Source organism: Triturus cristatus, chromosome 12 (assembly GCF_964204655.1).
Source record: "Triturus cristatus chromosome 12, aTriCri1.1, whole genome shotgun sequence".
Classification (NCBI taxonomy): Eukaryota; Metazoa; Chordata; class Amphibia; order Caudata; family Salamandridae; genus Triturus; species Triturus cristatus.
In genome coordinates, this window is record NC_140595.1 from 717,852,039 (window position 1) to 717,855,423 (window position 3,385).

The following is a 3,385-nucleotide window of genomic DNA, read 5'->3' on the forward strand; positions in this document are numbered from 1 at the left end:
GTGTTGTATGTTATGTAGGATGACACAGATATCGTGTTGTTCCCGTTCTTCCTCAGTCTCGAATCGTCTCTGACTGTGTGACCCAACTCTCCCAAGACAGAGGATGTGAACCTGTTATCTAAAACTCGAACAGTGATAGGTTTGTGGTCTTCTAGTCCTGAAGTTTCGCTTTCTATATAATCCGCTTCCTTCCTTCCTCTGCCCGTGATGTGCTGCGGGAGGTCGTGTTTATTGCTCTGTGAACAGCAGCAACATGCACTGGTCTGTCATTTTAGAACCGCATCCGACACACTGAACAGGTGCAATCATGGTGTGTCAGGACTCCCCAAAAAATGGTGGAAGAGTTGTGTCTGATATGATTCTGTACGGACGTGGGAACAGGCTAATGGAAGCGAAGGTGAAATACCAGCGCTTCAACTTATAACCACATACACCACATAGCGAATGACAGTATTAAAGCTATTGGAGCATCAACACAGCTTGACGTCAGAGCCCAAGTAGCTCGCCGTGATCGTATAGTGGTTAGTACTCTGCGTTGTGGCCGCAGCAACCTCGGTTCGACTCCGAGTCACGGCATTGCGGGTGGCAATGTCACGGCAGTTGGGCGATGTTTTTATTTATACATTTGGAATATGGCAATAAATTGCTGATTTTAATAGTTCTTATCCAGTAGTCTCGCACTCTCCAATCAGTAAAACGATCACGTTTTACAAACAGAAGTCGTTCAGAATACTTTGCTTTTTATATACTGTTATATACCATCGTTTATTCTTGTCCAAAACAGCAAAAAAAAGTTTTTCGATTTTTTTATCGGACTCAGGAAAATTCGGTTGCTTTAAAGTACGTTTTCTGCAATGTTGTTTTATTAATGGTGTGCGATGAGCACCTCTCTTACGCTGGTGAAAGAGCCCCGGGATTGATGAATGCAGGCGGCTGGGGTCTGTCTGAACACCGGACGGCAGCAGCAGGAGGACGTGCTGCGAGAAGGATGCCTGTCAGGTAAGTATTACTATTTTTTATGTTTTATTATTTTTTTATTTGTGCAATAGTGCACTACTCACCCCCCACTTCCCCGCCCTACCACTCTCCGTGGATGCCAGCCGCTAATGATGCTGCGTGAGTCCCAGCTCAAGCCAGATCTAATTCTGACGTAGGCACTAAATTCCATGCATGGAGGTTAAGTAACCTCAGCGAGCCAGCGGAACCGGTCAAAAGCATCCCTGCATATTGTACCTTCAGTCATCATAGTAACGCGCATTTCAGGTAATAATGTACCCCAGTCTGCTGCCTGCATCTGTGCCTCTTCTCACAGATGGATAATTCGCCAGTGTGTGTGAACTCTTCTCTGTTCAAAGTACAAAACAAGCTTTGGCAAAGCCAATAGGCTTCACCTATGTAAAATCTATTGGGTTTGTCAATGTTTTTTACATGTTGCACAACATGGCTTAAAGAAAAAAAAAATGAAAGGAATATGACGTGGTCAGCACTGACCCGGGTGGTAGGTGGGGGGTGAAGAAGATTGACTGAAAAGCAAAAAAGAGTAGCTGCAGGAGTCTTCAGTGGAAGGACACCGGCCACCGGAAGCAGCACTTGTTTCAAGCTCCACAGCAGGGTGAAGACTGGAAGCGTAGGAGGAAGACGGAGGTGAGGAGTAGGAGCTGACCAATAAGAAGTAAGGAAACAAGAGTGAGATGGGAGCCAGCTGATGCCAAGCAAAGGTAAATAATGGGCGAGCTCTAAGCCCTTTCAAGATTTTTTTTAAACACAGGAGATTTTGCAAGCACACCGTAAGTGATGCACAAACCTAGGAACGCATTACCTGCTGTGTGTCACCTTTGTTTCTTTCTGTTGGGATTGTGTACAGCTTTGGTGCTTTACATATAATGTTTCGGCGAGTGCAACAGGCGAGCATCATCTGATTGTGCACTCTGACGTGCACATGTAGCATGAAGAATTGCAGGTTCATGTGTAAAACTTTATAAAATACTGTGAGTTTCCTGTCTGCTCTCTTCATATGAAGCATGGTGCTGCATTATATATGGGCTCTGCTGTTTTTAGTTTCATGCTTGGCTCAGGTCTGAGCATAGAAAATATATAACCATCTACAAATGTATGTACTGCCTGTGGCTGAAAGAACCCAAATATAGATATCCCGAGCCGTCCTGAGCATCAAAGTATTGGTGGTTCAGTGGTAGAATTCTCGCCTGCCACGCGGGAGGCCCGGGTTCGATTCCCGGCCAATGCAAGTATGTTTTTTTGTTTGTATATTTATTTGATAATATGTGTGTGTTATGAATTGCCTTACAATTTAAATATTAATGTGAACTATATATTTAGACTTACGTTTCTTAGAAAGATTTACTACTTGCATTACACAATTTCTTCAAAGTCGTTTTCGGGGCCATTTCCGAAATGCCACAGTTAATGCCACGTACAGGAGTTAGCTGTATGTAGAAAAGTGATGTTTCGGTAACAGTGCTCAGACACTTTACAGAGGACCCAAGGCACTGAGCTACCGAGAGATATGGCCATCATGTGCTGAGCATCCCGGGCCACACTCCCCCACCCCGCCCACACATGATCACTCTTAATAAAACTCATCTATATTTTGTTTTCTGTCTGTCTATTTACTAGCTGTCCCTTTACACCTGTCCCCGTTTCTTGTTTTCTCGCTCTAGACCTCTGCCCGTCTTTTTCCCAGTCTCTTTGGCAATACCTCTATCTGTCTCTCTCTTTCATCGAGTCTCTCGTCACCTCTTCCCTGCTCTCTCTCTCCGCCGTTCTCTTTCACTCTCTGTGTCCATCTTTCTCTCGCTCTCCATCTAGTTTCTTATTTCTTTCTCGCTTTTTTACCTCTTTCTTCCTCCCAATCTCGCTATTTCCCATCCTTTGCCTCTGTTTCCTCTGCCTTCTTGAGGTGACACTTTGACCCTCCCACTCTGAGGCTTAATAAACATCAGGATTTGTCCGTCTTGGTGATTGACGATTTACAAAACCCTATAAGAGTCAGCACAGAGATCTGTGGAAATCATGGTTCTCCAGGAGCACCTCTAGTCTGCCACGACTCAGGTGGAGAATACAGAGGAGCACACAGGGTGGGAATGCCGCTGCCCGCGTCCCAAGCAGTGGGACATCAGCAGGGCAGCATTCTAGTGGCCGCCCGTCGGAGCCTTCCCCCTTTGCTGCCTCGCGCGCGAGGCCTACGCCCACTTGGGTAGGACCCCCTATCGTGTGGAGCTGGAGGCGGGCCAGGGGGGGCGGGGGGCGCGGCTTACCCCCCTACTTAGGTGGCCCTCTCGCCCAGTTCCTCCTCTGTCTCCTGCGCGCCGCACCAGCCTGGACACGCGTTTTCGTCGGTACTCGGATCGGAAGCCCCCCCCCGCCA

General features: G+C 46.9%; 2 non-coding genes across 2 annotated transcripts; both read left to right on the forward strand.

Annotated features, from left to right (window-relative positions):
• Window positions 1-504: 504 nt before the first annotated feature.
• Window positions 505-576, forward strand: TRNAH-GUG (transfer RNA histidin (anticodon GUG)). The gene has a single exon. It is a non-coding gene; the product is annotated as a tRNA-His (tRNA).
• Window positions 577-2,174: 1,598 nt separating this feature from the next.
• On the forward strand, window positions 2,175-2,245 carry TRNAG-GCC (transfer RNA glycine (anticodon GCC)). The gene has a single exon. It is a non-coding gene; the product is annotated as a tRNA-Gly (tRNA).
• Window positions 2,246-3,385: the final 1,140 nt, after the last annotated feature.